Source organism: Perca flavescens, chromosome 1 (genome assembly GCF_004354835.1).
Source record: "Perca flavescens isolate YP-PL-M2 chromosome 1, PFLA_1.0, whole genome shotgun sequence".
Taxonomy (NCBI): Eukaryota; Metazoa; Chordata; class Actinopteri; order Perciformes; family Percidae; genus Perca; species Perca flavescens.
In genome coordinates, this window is record NC_041331.1 from 27,773,876 (window position 1) to 27,789,884 (window position 16,009).

General features: G+C 40.3%; 1 long non-coding RNA gene across 1 annotated transcript; it reads left to right on the forward strand.

The window, feature by feature from the left end:
- Positions 1-379: 379 nt before the first annotated feature.
- On the forward strand, positions 380-15,217 carry LOC114561254 (uncharacterized). The gene is made up of 3 exons (XR_003693337.1): positions 380-550; positions 14,274-14,518; positions 14,811-15,217. It is a non-coding gene; the product is annotated as an uncharacterized LOC114561254 (long non-coding RNA).
- Positions 15,218-16,009: the final 792 nt, after the last annotated feature.

A 16,009-nucleotide genomic window follows, 5' to 3' on the forward strand; every position in this document is an offset into this window, starting at 1 on the left:
AGATTTCACTGATTAAAAGTTTAAAAGTTTTTGTTTTCCGTTACTGTCCCGACCTGCAGCTCCGACAACTCACGCAACTCAGTCATGGTCTTTCTCTGAAATATTCCCAGATTACCAGACCTCAGCTTTCATGGCCAACAGAACATAAGCATGCTTATTGCTCTCCCTGATTATCCTCACTATGTACGGTACATTAGCAAACTGTACGATTGGCCAACCCCCTGCCTGCACAATCAACAGAGAGCGTGAATGAATGATCAGCAATTAGCAGGTCGGGTGTGAACTGTGAAAATGGGCTCTCACACCAATGACTGCAGGAGGCCTTGATTTGCTTTAGCCTAGCCCAGCATCCTGTTAGCAAGGCCCTGCACTTGTTACACTGTGGCAGTGCATCAGCTACCATTAGCCTGCTCTGCCCAATGTAATGCAGTGGAATACAGACAAGTGTAGCGTACTGAAGCCCAGTCTAGTGGAGTGCTGTGTGCAAGATCATAGTAAGACTCCTTGCTAGCATATGCTTGTGTTTAATGCAGCGACCTGCTTCTGCATGGTGAGTTTACACATACCCTGCAGTGAAGGTAGTGTATGTGTGTGTATGTAATATCAGTAATCAGTGTACCTCAAACAGGCAGAGTATAACTAGGCCTGGTGTGGTGAGAGTGCTGTAGACCAGCTCTCTGCTAGCTCATGTTGACTGTTTCAGCTGCTGTGTGAGAGTGTTTGTGTGTTTGGTCATGGATACTAAAATTGGAGTCTCCAACTTCAGATGCCACCAAGACAGTGAAGGCCCAAAAGGTTAAGGTAACGGGAAGAGGTGTCAGTGTGTGTTGTTTGAGTGTCAAGAAAAAGTTGCTTTGGTGGGCAATACAACTGTGTGTGTGTGTGTGTGTGTGTGTGTGTGTGTGTGTGTGTGTGTGTGTGTGTGTGTGTGTGTGTGTGTGTTAAGCAGTGTTAGACAGGTCTCTGTGGATGTTTTTTTGAGTAGCCAGCATGGAGGCAGCAACATGCTGAGAGTCAAAGGAGGATTGCAGATTGACAGAAAGATATCTGATAGAATGCAGCCAAGAGATCCTCAGTTGGGATTTGTCAAAATTAATGTCAAAATAATAACAAAGTAACACTACAATACACTTATGAGGAAGATAAAAAGTTAACTAGGTGGTCATTGTTTATTTAGCTGCAGTCTCTTGACCTTTGTTGCCTTGAAGTAAAATCAAAAATGCTTGGGAAAAGTAAGAATATAAGTTTCACTCTGGTTTTCAAACTGCTTCATTATTCTCTTTTGCTGGCTGAGAGATATGTGCATGGCTTAGTAATTCAAGATAGAGATAAAGGAGACAGTATTTTATCAAGCTTGCGGCAAAGATGGCACATCAGTCACAACAGAGAAACCAAGATATTTCTGATCGTGGACAATTTTCTTCTTTATCGAGTTTGACAGTGTTGAGGTGCAGGAATGAGACATGCGAGAGAGCGTGATACCGTGTTTCAACCTCATGCTTATTTGGTTTTTCCACTTTCACACCCCAGTCTAATTTCACAGTGCAGACTCCTGGCTGCACGATGGCTTGTTGTAGTCCCTCGATTCAGTGGACCAGAGTAGACCCAACGCCACTGAGTGAGCCCACGGCTCACCGATATCAGCTCAACACGCCGACGCCTGCATGTGCATGGTTAATTTGGTTGTTATTGTCGCTTATGTGTGTCCCAATGGAGCCAAGGCGTGTTGGTTTTCACGAGCCAGGTTTTAGTTCCAGTCACTAGTCTAAATGCACACATGAAGGCTGATGTGAGGTCCCTCTGGGCCGCTCCGCTCTTCATGTGTGACAACCTGAAACTATTATCTGACACTGACTACATTAGTTTGGTATTTTTCATTTGATTGATGGAGATGGCGAGGCCCGGGTTTGAGATTTTTTGATTGAATTATTTGCATTCACTTATGTTTTTATTTTAGGAGTCAAAGTTATGCTTGTTGGCTTGTACATGATGTAGAAAACACACACACACACACACACACACACACACACACACACACACACACACACACACACACACACACACACACACTCTCACACACACACACACAAACATATATTTACAGCCACAATGAATCATTATTGAATCAAGTAAACAAAGCTTGTCAATGAGCTTTTATTGTAATTTTGTTAATATTCTGTTCATTATACAGTTCAATACGAGTAATGTATGAGTAGTTGATGCAAGACAGTGAACACATAAAACCTTACATTTCATAGTCAAGTGGCTCTCCTGTATCTGTTCAAGCACTGCTACATAAACGCTAACCTCTATGTTCTCTGCCACTGCACAGCCTAAGGACCATAAAATCCTTATCCCACTCTGTTATATTCACATCACAGGGCTCATCCAGGCTCCCCTATCCATCAATAGAAACAAACATTTCATTATCACTCTAAATCACTGACAGATTAGTAATTCATCTCTCACAGACTCAAATCCAGACCTTTTTTTATAATTGCACCCAAACTTCTTCCATATATTAACATTTCACTGTTAACAACTGGCTCATATCTGGGATGTGGTCAGTGGCTGTGTGATATGGACATTGTGTGTGTGTAGTCACCAAATAATGAGTAAGCTTTAAAACAAATAATGGTTGAGCTTTACTATTACACTCTCACACTAGGGATTTGTAGATTAGTGTCACTTTTTGATCTCATATCCTCGACCCGTTGATGTGGCATCAAAGACGCCGTTGCCCTGATCTTCATGCAGGCTTGATGATAAGCAACAGGATGGGTGCAGCAAGGGACCGCGAGACAAATACTGGATGCATGTGCTGTAAAGTGTAAACACTCTTAACTGGATTCACCTGATTTGTGCCTGTTTATGCCTCAATGTGCTGAGCTGCCTTAGATATTCAGCACCCAGGCTCATTATAAGACCTAATTCAATTGACCTGGAGATGTAAACACGTGTATGTGGGCCAATTAGGAATGCTGCAACACTGAACTGCAGTGATTTGTTGTACCGTGAGGATAATCGCCACAGAGCCTTTAAAGTAATAGTGAGAAACGTAGGCAATAGCATATCTTGTAGTTCCTTGTCAGAAAGGGAGACAAAAAGAGAGAGAAAAAGAGGGGGGTGCAGGCCCAGCTAGTGTCCCATGCTTACTTGGGTGTAATGACCCATCAATGGTGACATCTTGTTTCATCAATTTCTGCTTCCCTTCACTTGTCTGTCTGGGCCTGGTCTCTCTCTTTCTCATGCCCTTCTCCCCTCCTGCCTCCTGAAATCCATCTTCCTCTCTCATGTTTTCCATGTCTGTGTAACTGCCTGAGAGCCTCTGTTAGATGTAAAGGATAACCCTGAACCATCTACTAGAGGACATCTAGATTCAGAGCATGTGGGTTTTTTGTGTGAGAGAGTGTCATGTTAGGGCTTAGTATAATGTTTAAAATCAATATTACATATCAGTATATATCCCAAATATTTTAAATGTATGTGCAAAATTACATCTGAAATAATCAAACTGATGTTCAATACAATAAAGTGTTTCCAATGCTTACATGACACAACACTCTGCACATGTAGAACAAAAAGTTAGTTAACTCATTTAGTTTTGTTTTATTATTACAGTTTGCCTGGAGTTATTCATTTGCATAACAAAAGGTTTGTATAATGATAACAGTTAACTGATTCATTGATCGATTTGGGTTTTGGACTGTCAGACAAAACAATCAATTTGAAGACATAACCTCGGACTCTGGGCAAGTGTAGTGGGTTGTGTCAAAATGATTTATCAATGAAAATAATTGCTACTTGAATTTTTTTTACAGCCCTATGTTGTGCCACAGTAAATACTCTGTATGCCTTTGTTTACAGTAATGCCCAGCAAGTTTATTTTCAAAACTTGATTTGATTATGAGAAGAAAAGAAAAAAAACAATACATGACATATGAGAATTGTATTTTAGGTATGTATATATCCAAAAGAGAGGTGGAAGTGGTGTGAACCAAAACTGCCATAACAGCATAAACTGCATTTGAACGTCCTGTCAGAAGAGAGTGTGTGTGTGTGTGTGTGTGTGTGTGTGTGTGTGTGTGTGTGTGTGTGTGTGTGTGTGTGTGTGTGTGTGTGTGTGTGTGTGTGTGTGTGTGTGTGTGTGCCTGTGTGTGCCTGTGTGAAGAGGCAGGGGGCCCAGCTGACGAGGCCTCTCACTGGGACACTGGCAGGCCTAACTCGCCGCAGGCCCAGCCCTCAGCTCTACCTCTGACAGGCTTCATACTTATTGCTCAATGACATTCGATGTTTTCCTTCAGTTTGCTGTAAGATTGATTTCCCAGATATGTTTGAAATATCTCCAGAGCCCTAGAGCAGGGTGACTGGCACAGTGGGGGGGGGAGAGAGAGAGAGAGAGAGAGAGAGAGAGAGAGAGAGAGAGAGAGAGAGAGAGAGAGAGAGAGAGAGAGAGAGAATGGTGTGTATGTAGAAAGGAGAAGAAGAAGTAAATATTATACAAATGCAGACTTCAAAATCAACAGATGAGATGTCGGTTACCTGCATAATACTCAAGGTTACATTTATTATTATTATTGACTTTTGTGTTTGTTTGATTAATCATTTAATCATTTAGTCAGAAAAATAATCTCAATCCTTGAGCCCAAGTTAAATGTATAGTTTAGAATTTTTGTCATTCACAGCAGTACATTACTTAGCTCGCTGTAAGTACCTCACACAACCCCACTTCAAAAAATCTGAACTATTCCTTTAAAGGTGCAACACATGTAATGTTTACATTTACTGTTTCTCATGAAAATGCATTGAGTATAATAAAACAAACAAAATCATTGCTCTTTAGTGCTACTAGTGGTCAGAAACTCCACAGGGTACCTTTAACCTCTCCAAATTTCTTGTTTTGTCCAATTAACAGTCCAAAGAATCACCGTAACAGAGACAATCATCACATTTGAGAAGCTAAAACAGTTAAAGTCTACAATTGTTGCTTGATAAATGACTTAAATTTCTAACTGATTAGGAAAATTGCTTTTGCTCAATGAATCTGTTAATGGACTAATTGGTTTTGGCCTATGTTGATCTTTGAGTGTACTTAGATTCAACCTGCTCTTCACTCTGAGGATAATGTGAATACAGTAAGTTCAAAATAAATTAGGACATTCTGATGCATGACCCAGAGGGGTCTGACAGTCCCTTTGCGAGACTCCTGTTGTGGCATCAAGTTCATGTCCCTCTCCTTAGTTGTGTATCATGATTGGATAGGGCCTCATGATGACATTTCCCCCTTTGTGAAAATGCACCCTCGGTGCGTATTACATTATGTTACGCCTCATCACTGAGCATTTGAGCACATTTACTGCTTTGTTTTCTTGGTAGCATGCAGGGGAGGGGGTGCACATATCTACTGTTTGAAACTCTTTAATGCAATTTAACAATGCCACATATTCTTTTCACGTTTCATTGGGGTCCCTTACGTGTGAAATTGCAGAGGCTTGCCCAGCCTGAGCGGCACGAAACAGCAGAGGCAGGGTCACACAGAAGCGCCAGATGTGGGAGGGAGAGCGAAATTAATTGCTACACATTGTTCAGTGGGTGTGCACCTTCAGTGAATTAACCGCTCTCAGGGTGTGACTGTTTGAATAACGGGAATTAGGTATGAGGCTTCTCATTCACAGCTGAAGCCAACTGCAGGCATTGCATCCAATTAGCTTATCTGGCCCTAAATTCACATGCTTAACTTGTCGATTGTTAGTGCATGAAGAAGGAAAACACATCATTTATAGTTCCCTGGTTTTCTGTGCAGTTCTCACATACTGTATACAGTACACCTGTTTAAACTCTTGTTTTCAAACTATTTTCACATATTTCAAGACAGGTAACCATTTAATTTAAAGGCAATTTCATATTTATTATATTATAAGAATACTTAAGGGGCAAGCCACTTAATTCAAGTTTTAATATAGATGACCTAAAAGCTATGCATTAGGTGAAAATGGCAAACCAATTAGAGGGACAGTATAAGCCCACTAATGTGAATTTTAATGTTGTCTGTTCAGTCTTGTATTGCTATCAGATTAGACTTCATAATGTGGTTGAGTGCAGAGGTAATGCAAATTAATGACAGTTGGATGGCAGATATTAGGAGCATATGGTGCTCTCCTATGGCCATTACCAAGTTCATACCATCCCTTCACCCATATGGAGGATGACAAGAAAATTAAATCCATTTTAAGACACAATTCCTCCTATATTCATGTATAAATAATACAACTTTTTATTACATTTGATCACATTTAGCGTTAATGTAGCTTTATTGTACAACATGATTGTATGACAACTGTTTTTTTTATTGCATTCCACACCATTACCTAAAGACCTACAGTATCAAGAGTGGCAGCACATCATCATATTCCTCTGAGGTCTACAATTACCATCTAAGCAGCTCACATTGACCCTAACCCATGCTGCCAGCATCATCTGTATCAGAGGAACTATCAGCGCCATGCCCACCCTAATCGTGACCCTGGCGTTGTCTCGGGTGTGGAGAGCTTCTTGTAGCCTAGCCCAGCTCAATAGAGTACCTCTTCCCTCCACCTGCCCCCTTCTGTCTCTCTATTTTCTTGGGCAATAGGAGGGTGAAGTGATGGAGGGTGGGTTGGGGGGATTTGATGGAGAGGTGGTGGTGGGGGGGCACTCAGCTTCCCCTGGGGCTGCCTGCTGGAGCGAGGTGACCCAGCTTGTCGCTCGGTGACCTGTGAGAGGGACATTATGAAGTGTGAGTGGCTGTCACCCTAACCGCTTGTGACAGCACGGCTCCCGGCACAGCTGTGCCAGCCTGCCCCAGCCAGAGACCCAGGGCCCATGGACAAGGGGGCGGGAGAGAGGCCGCTTTGGAGAAGGCACGGGCTAGGGTGGGGTGTTCGGAGAGTGTCTGTGGTGGGGCAGGAGGGTTGGAATAGAAGGAGAACAGAGGTGATGGTGTTCAGGGCCTTTGCTTTTAGTGGTGTAATGACTTCTCCATTGATTCTGATGCTTAAGGTACGGCCTTGCAGCTCTGCAAAGTCAAAAGCCAGCACAGTTGGGCTTTGAGCTACAGGACGACATGGGGATGTGACGGTAGAGGTGTACGCAACCAGCTGTTATCCTTTAAGGCAGCAGGGTTACATATTTGTACTGTATTTGGCATGTATATGTTGTGCCAAAAATAACTTCCTAACTTGTCTTATCCTTGTTGTCAGTTTCCCTTCTTAGTCAGAAGTGTTTCCCCCTCATCGGACATGGTTGAAAGACTTTCATTCTATATTTAAAAATGTTTTGGTACCTATCTCAGGTGTGCGTAGAAAGGCATCAGAATACAGTCTTTATATATATATATATATAGTCTTTGTTCTGTCGCTAACTTCATCTTAATGTTAACCCTCAACTGTATTTTGTTTTATGTAGTCCTCTGCAAATCTCTCTGATTAAGCCTCTAGTGAAAGGGTCAGAGACCTTTGACATGCCTGTGCTGTCACCTTGCTAAACTCATTATTTTGTAGACTGACCACAGGGACAAGAGTGCTGGTGCCTAAATCTAGATCAGGATCATTAAGCTACACACCATCCTGGTCAGTTTCTTTTTTATTCCTTCTTTGATAGTTCATTGCAAACTTTTCCATCGCTTCTTTCATTTTTAAGTTCAGTTTGTTACTTGACTCTTGAAACATTACTTTTGAATGTGGGATGAAGCCTGTGTGGCTGTTGTTGAAGGTAGTTTAGCAGTAGAACTGGCCAAAAGTAAGATATCCAAGTGGTATAATTTGAAAAGTAGAACGCCAATTCCATCAAACTTTACCTGCAAGTAAAGTCTGACCAGTAAGACAAGGGACACATAGGATATTAGTTGTATCACCTAAAATGCAAATCGTATGTATGTGCAACTTTGAAAAGTATTCTGTTCAGGACACCTGACACGAAGAAGGACGTTTAATAAAAGTTTGGAAATATACATTTCCCAGGCCAACTTTGTTCACTTATCAATTTATGCAAAACCTTTTCTTTACCCTATATAGAGTAAATGTCACTGCAACTCTAACCAAAATTCTTATCTAATGTAATAAATGTGAAATGATCTGTGTGATCTTTTGTCTTGTGATACTATTAAATTTACTAATTTCATTTCAAGTTGTGTGTGGCTGTATTGTGTGCCTTTAGGCAAACATTGGCTGTGGGGAACCACGCATGATTGGAGTCAGGCAGACTACACTGACTTTAAAAGTTGTGCAGTTAAGAAATATTTAAGTATTGTTTTAGCTGAGCTGTGAGGGACTAAAAACTTTGCAAAAACCACACAAGATCTGAGAATGAAGGGCACACCATCCATGCTTGGTGATTCTACTGCATCTGGCAGTGTTTGTTCAACTTTTTAACACTTGCTTCCTCTTACAAAAGTGCATATGCAGATGTAAGTAAAAGTAAGTTGGCAATTTTAAGACATGACTTTCAAAACATATGATTAAAAGTTAGTTTCAATAACTGTGTAACTCATTAGTGGAAAAAGTTACACAGCCCAGCGTCAATGTCTGACATTGTACGTTGCAGCAACCCCACTTCCTAGTGGATGAGCACACACTGTGATTTTCTTAAGCAGGTCTCTAATTCCCCTAATCACTGTACATTGCAAAAAGTGTTATTTACACATGGATGAGCAAACCAAGAAACACAGAGCCTAAATCCTCTAGAGGTGTTCCCAAGCACCAAATGAACTTATGTGTCTTACATTACCTAATTTGTTATCATTTGAAAATGTCAGAATGGAGCAAAGTGATGCATCTTGACATCTTTGGCAACTCATTTGTGTCTTTTACAAATAGCAGTTTACACAGGTGTGTGTGTGTGTGTGTGTGTGTGTGTGTGTGTGTGTGTGTGTGTGTGTGCGTAGCCTTCCAGACAGAAGAAAAGCTTTTTCTGATCCTAGACTTCCTCCTCCTCCTCCGAGACCTTTTCACTCGTCTATCAAAGGAGGTAGGTTTGTCCTGAAACTTTCCCTGGCTCTTTCCTCGTTGTCACTAAACAAATTACAAGCCTTTACTTTTCAAGGTCTATTATGGGCTGTATAACACTTTTATTATTACCAGTACTGAATATACCTGCCATCATTCTCTTTGTGAACGCTGTGGTGATGTGACCCTGGCCTCTATTATTGTCATGCAGACTCAAGCAAGAGTTGGACAGATAACAGTGGAGATATGGCTGATGGGTTTCCTGCTGCAGAAAGGTGCTAGACCTCAACCATTACTACCATATGTGTGTGTGTGTGTGTGTGTGTGTGTGTGTGCGTGCATGCGTGCGTGCGTGCGTGCGTGCCTGTGTGGAGAGGCAGGGGGCCCAGCTGACGAGGCCTCACTGAAAATTGAAATATAGGTGCAATGTAAAAAAATAACAAATCTAAGAGTTCCTAATGGTGGTACTTCCATCAAAGGGCCTGAACAACAGTTAAGCTGGCTGATTAGCATAAACATAAGGTCTTATTTTTTGGGGTTGTCTTGCAACTGCAGCCCTCCTTTTCCTCTTCCAGTATGTTTGTATCCCTGCTCTGTATCTAGACCTTGCCACTTTACTCCACACCTCTCTCTCTCTCTCGCTGTATCCCTCTGTCACGGCTGACCTGCGTCCTCTCTCTGCAGGGCCTCTCCTGGTAGCGCCCAGCTGGCGCACTGCGAGTCTGCTGGGCAGAGGCAGGAGGCAGTGCCAGCTCTACTGGTGCAGAAAGGGGCACACCAGGCAGACAGGCCCAGTGTCAGCAGCAGCCGTAGCATGCTATCCCCCGGCTGCCACATTCACAACACACACATATGCCCGCTCATATATTGCTGCGACCCAAACGCGTGCACACCGGCATCAGCGGACCAATGCCAAATAGGTTTGGTCCGACTGGGACCTAGTTAACTGGGACAAAACATTTGTTTACACACTAGACTAGTGTGAACAGGCACACAGACACATTGAGCCACAAACACATTCACATGGCAGGAGATGTAGATGCGAGGAGAGAAGAAAGCATGTTGCACCTTGACTTACATAATAAATAAAATGGTGAACTCAGGTGGCTTGAATTTAAATGTCAAGAAATATACAAAATAATGCAACAATATTGTGATATGTACTGTATATGTGACATGAATTTCAATAGCATCCCAAGTGTGACTTATTCTAACTCGGGCATTCGTATGGGGATTGTTTGTCTCTGCATGGAAAAAGGAACTCCCTGATTAGCATACTGTTTGATTATCGGAGTCATGAGTATTCAGCCAAACTTCCTTATTTGTGTTTTTGCCCCTGTATGTGTGTGTGTGTGTGTTTGTGTTTTGACCTCTTTCACACAGAGAGACCCCCAATTGTGCTCTAGTAGCCAGCCAAGCTCAGTGAAGCAGAGCCTATATGCTCACTGGCATTTCACACACCCAAACGCGTGCATGTAAACACACATGATCATCATTTATCCAGCTGGGGTCCCATGTGACACACACACACACACACACACACACACACACACACACACACACACACACACACACACACATGCACACAGATGCACACAGATGCACAAAGACATCAGCTTGCATATGGAAATAATGGTTGAGGTCTTATCCCCTAATGTACGCCTTGCATAGCACCTCTCTGCAGCAGGAAACCCATCAGTCATATCTCCACTTTTATCTGTCCAACTCTTGCTTGACTCTGCAGGTCAGCCAGCCCCCAGGATTTGAAGCACACTTCCGCCTTAAAAGTTGTACGCCACTACCTTTGATAATCAAGATAGAACCTAATTGAGCTCACCCATGCAGAAGATGCTCTCGCCTTTTTTTTCGCACACACACTTTTTGAAGAGACGGGGGCCTATACTGTTTCAGCTCATCCAACTGTGAGATTCTCCTTTCCCCTCTCTAGTCCTGCCATCATCTCACTAATGGTGTTTCTATCTCTTCTCCATAGGAGGTAAATGAAGCTTTTAAGCAGGGTGGAGGGAAGGGGGACCACTGCAAAGATTAATTGACTTTCTGTAGAGCTTCACTTATCCTCCACTGGCACCTTTGACTTGTGAGTGTATTTGTGTTTGGATTACATGATTATATCACCATTATTGTGGCAATTTGCAGTTTGTTGAAAACGGTGCCAGGAAATATCAAACTGTGTCCCATCAACCATTTCATCCACAGTGGCCACTTGGTACCTTCATGCAATTAGAGCAAATCTTGGTGGCATTCTTGTTAAAATATTTTGTGATTATAAATGATTAATGTAATGAAGATAATTCTGAACTCATCAGTTTTTGTAGATTTACAAATTTGTAATATATTATAACACATTAAAATGGAAATAATGAAAAAGTCACAGATTTCAGTTACTGTAGATATGACATATACATATATATATATATATATATATATATATATATATATATATATATATATATATATATATATATATATATATATATATATATATAAAATGTCTTCTCTGTCTTGTTTTTATCCCTTGACTGTATCTGTCCTTTGTTAGTTTCTTCTTATTTGTATAAGATCTAATTCTGAGGAACAGACCCCAAAAAACAGGGACCACAAGCATGGGTAAAGTGTGAAGTTGTGACCCTTATACGGCTGAGAGAGCTCACTGCAACTTAAAGAAAACATCTTTATCACTTTGACAATATTTACAAAACAGTGCAACTAAATAAACACCCATAAATTGAGAAACACATAAACCAATTTGACAATGTATAGTGTAATGTGTCATACGCTGCATGTCATACACAACATGCAACTTACTGTTTGTTGAAGTTGATCACTCATAAATGATGCTGCATAAAGAGCTAACAATGTTTACGTTGGTCTCAACATTGTGAATGCCTGAGTCTGATATAACGGTACTAAATAAAGTAACCATAGCAAGAGCCGTTTACTACTTAATTACTAAGGTACTTTTTAGGCCATTTTTCTTTATAAATAGGGATTGAACATCACTTTGCACAATGTCAGTATAGCGCAAGACAAGAAACTGCATGATTCATGTAAATGGTTGAAATGCTATTCACTGACTTTTAGTGAGGCAAGTTGTGAAGTACTGTATTGTAGAACATGACAACAAATGGCTGTTGTCCCAGCCATTGAATAAGTATGGTCTTGGACTAAACTGACTGCTAGAATCTACATTGAAAGATCAGTCTAATCCAGGAAAATGCTTACAGAATTGATGTTTATCTGCATGTGTACAGTAGGATAGTGGGTAGCAGTAGCTTAGGTAACCTCCTGCATGTCTCAAATGTCTAATTCTGATCTCACAACATCCTCCAGTTTCCACATAAGTAAATCACCATTTGGCTTGATACACAGTAAATAAGTCTATGTTAATGTTACTGTATATGTGTGTTTCTCTTTTCTCTCTCCGACTCACACATACATACGATGGACAATAACATATCTTGTAGAGAAGTTTGACTTAGGCTCCGAACACTGGTATGTTGAGAGAGAAGAGCCAAATGTGTGAATGCGCAAAGAGTCCCCCCCCCCACCATCCCCCCGCTGTAAACTCCACCACCCACAGCTGCACACACTTCTCCTGTCACGGTGATAATCTCTTTGTCAGAAGCCGTCTGTTAGAGATTTGTCCGTCTGATTCGGTGAACGTCCGAGTGGCAGGTCTAGCTGTAGTGCCACAGGGTGTCCGCGCACGTGTGTGTGTGTGTGTGTGTGTGTGTGTGTGTGTGCCAAAGGTGGTTGGATCTCCGTCCCTGTCAGTGTGTGTATGTCGCTTGTCTTCAGAACTCTGTTTTGTGACAGAGAAGGAATGGGGAGCATAAGAGAAACAGATACAAATACACAAGGGAGTTTTTGTAATTTACATTTAAAAGCCAATTCAATATAACCTGCTCTTCATGGATTATTTGCATCCATCTTTATCTTTACCTATTTTGTAGCCAGTGTGACTGGAGAAACATCAGCACTCTGTGTGTCATCTGAAACTAAATGTGAAATATTAAGAAGCTTTCATTTCCTTCATAGGACATGTTAAATTGCAGATGGCCTTCCACAAGATGGCTCTAATTTCTGCCTAGAACTAAGTCTAATCACTTTGATCATTAATTAAGAAGCAACATTAAAAAACATTTATTATCTGGTTAGTGGAAATATTGAGTGATGTCCAAGTGTTACAGGAAAAATAAAAAATAAATAATAGTCCAGTAATATTGTTCATGTGCAAATGTTGTTAAATCCAACTTTTTGTAGTGCTCTGTTGATATAAAAATAAGCATCATGTGTTTAGTCTTTAGTCCTGCAAAATATAACATACCTGCCATCTTTGTAATAACCCCCAGGACAAAGTTTTCTTCTACCCACTAAATACTACCCTTTTCTCCTGTATATTGGATGCAGTAATTAGTACTGAAAACGTTTCAGTATTGTACATTCTATAGGGAGGACAGTATTACTGTATCTCCTGTAGTATTTGAATTGAAATGTGTTCCAGATGATGAGTTGAAGCTTGAGGAGTACACAGGTTAACTCCATAATTTCAGCTACTTGCAGGAATAACTGCCTATACATACTTGACAGATTTCTGTTAAAAAATATTTCACGTGATCTGGTAGTGTTACTAATTTGTAATATATTATAATACATTAAAATGGTAAGAATGAAAAAGTCACTGTGAAACAGATTACAGTTAGTGTAGATATGACATATATATATATATACACACGTCTTCTCTGTCTTGTTTTTATCCCTTGACTGTGTCTGTCCTTTGTCCTATGTCATGTAAATGGTTGAAATGCTATTCACTGGCTTTTAGTGAGGCAAGTTGTGAAGTACTGTATTGTAGAACAAGACTACAAAGGGCTGTTGTCCCAGCCATTGAATAAGTATGGTCTTGGACTAAACTGACTGCTAGAATCTACATTGAAAGATCAGTCTAATCCAGGAAAATGCTTACAGAATTGGTGTTTATTTGTATGTGCACAGTAGGACAGTGTGTAGCAGTAGCTTAGGTAACCTCCTGCATGTCTCAAATGTCTAATTCTGATCTCACAACATCCTCCAGTTTCCACATTAGTAAATCACCATTTGGCTTGATACACAGTACAATAAGTCTATGTCAATGTTACTGTATATGTGTGTTTCTCTTGGTAGTGTTTGGTCTTCGTCTTGTATATTGAGCAGCACTGTTATGTGCTCTGCAGAAGAGTACCTTCCATATGCTGTAAATTTAAATGTCTTCTCACTTTCTTTCCTTTACAGAAAGGTCAGAGGTCCAGTCATGCTACAAAACAGCCATTCCAGACTGGGTAATTATTTAGTAACTTGCTCAACAACACTTTGGCTGTTTAGGTATTACACGGACCTGATCATTGGCTGTCTGGTTAAAGGATGTCCAGGTGCAAACCAGGTTCCCTACTCATTATTTTAATACATTTCACTTGCATGTGCTTATTGAAAGGAAGACCAAAACCTGACACTAGAACTACTTCTGATTGTACGTCAAGGTAAGATTAAATGTTTTGTTGAAGCTACACAAGAGTCACTATATTAACTTGTGATGGAATATAAATGACATTATACTGAGTTTATAATAAGATGAGAAAATACATTTTGAAGTTCGTCCTTCATGAAAGGTAATATACATTCTGATAAAGCTGTAATTTTTTGGGTTGAGTTATTGTTTCTCAAAGCTCTTTATCTTTCTTTTGCCTTTCATCTCTCCCCTCCTGACTCCTTCTCCTTCCTCTATCTGTTGTTTGGTCTCCTCTTGTCACTCCACTGCAATCATCTACGCAGGGGGGCTTGTCATCCGTATCTACTCATATCCTACAATCCCTTTTGCTCTGAGCACTACTGCACTTAAATGTCAGGGCTGATGAGCCTGCCACACCCACCTGACACATCAGCTCAGCGCCTGCTAAAAGCTTTTATGGAACAGAGTGTGAGCCTGGTGGTTGATATAAATTAAAGTGTTCTTTGCTTCTTTTTGGGGGGTATTATGGCTCTAAAAAGACAACTTCTGGTAAGAAATAACGAGAGAAAGTAAGAGCATAGGCTATGATTGGTTGCCATCTAGTGGCTTGCTGCCACATTATCATGGATAGAAAGAAAGTGACCGAACTCTCACAGCCTAAAACTGTATTATGTTTCACACTAATCAAAGACAAAGCAAATAATATACATTTCCTCCACCTTTAGTTATTAGTCATAATCTTATATTGATTTTAATGCATGCAATCTGAAATAATATTCAAATGGAAAATAATATATAATAATAAATATGAAAGAAAGTTGTTACTATTTTATGGTGGGTCACATCAGGCAGGCTCAATGTGTTTTATAGTATTTTAAAGAATTTAAGTGTTGCAGCAAGACCTTTTTTTTTCCTGAACTGCTAATAGCTCATCAGTGACTATGGTGTGAAATGTCTGAAAAGTGACATGTTTGGAAACATTTTGAATGAGACCTTGTGTATTGAATATAATACTACACTGACATGTCAACTGCACAGACTGGATTAAATACAGTGACATCTACATGGCTTTCACAAATGTGATGTGAGTGTAGCATATTGCAGTATTTAATGTTACAGTACTACATTTTTAAGATTGATTACTTTGTTATACGTAAAGTGTTACATGTATTTGTCTACTAAGTTGTGCCTGTCTTAAACTATACCTGTGCAATCTTTAACTTTTCTTGCCTCATGTCACCCCTCATAATTTATATTTTAACTATGCTCAAAATGCCTTGATTACATCTTATAAGCTCAGTTCTTGCTTTGAGATTTAAGGAAAGTAAAGTAAGAATTACACAATGGCTTTGCCTTTATCATTTTGGGTCCAAAATGTGTCAATTGTTTGGAGATGTAATGTTGAATCTTGCACTGTACGAATAGACCTTTTTTTTTTTTACAGATGTCATTTTGACATGTCACAGTAGGAAAAGCACAGGAGTAAATAATACAAAAGAATGGTGGCTAAAATCTGTTTAGC